The sequence below is a fragment of the Sinocyclocheilus grahami genome, unplaced genomic scaffold, assembly GCF_001515645.1.
Source record: "Sinocyclocheilus grahami isolate Dianchi unplaced genomic scaffold, SAMN03320097.WGS_v1.1 scaffold5.1, whole genome shotgun sequence".
Lineage (NCBI taxonomy): Eukaryota > Metazoa > Chordata > Actinopteri > Cypriniformes > Cyprinidae > Sinocyclocheilus > Sinocyclocheilus grahami.
This window is the reverse complement of record NW_015505184.1, coordinates 4206717-4207022: the sequence shown is the minus strand read 5'-3', so window position 1 is coordinate 4207022 and position 306 is coordinate 4206717. Positions and strand designations below refer to the sequence as shown.

Here is a 306-nt window from a genome sequence, read left to right as displayed (position 1 = left end):
TGAAAATTTTAAGGGGGTCTGAATACTTTCCGTACCCACTGTAATACAAAATGTTATATGAATTATGAATGTGAACTTCATAAGTGTCCTCAATTACAGCCATGATTTTTTTTTTCTTTTTCCTGAGGTGAATGTTGTTTCTTCTAGGCTGGATGTCAGTTAACTGGCCCACTGTCACGTAGGTGGCTTTTCTGAAAAGAACATTGTTCATGGGCTTGTTATGAGCAATATCAAAGACGTTCTGGTAAAATTTTATATACAAACACAAAGTACTTGAGAGTGAAGCCTAGGTTTTGTGTATTTTAC

At 35.3% G+C, this 306-nt stretch overlaps 1 protein-coding gene across 1 annotated transcript in view; it reads left to right on the top strand.

Annotated features, from left to right (window-relative positions):
• LOC107586003 (E3 ubiquitin-protein ligase HECTD3-like) overlaps positions 1–306 on the top strand; it is a 44988-nt gene that overhangs the window by 30133 nt on the left and 14549 nt on the right. The window lies entirely within an intron of this gene.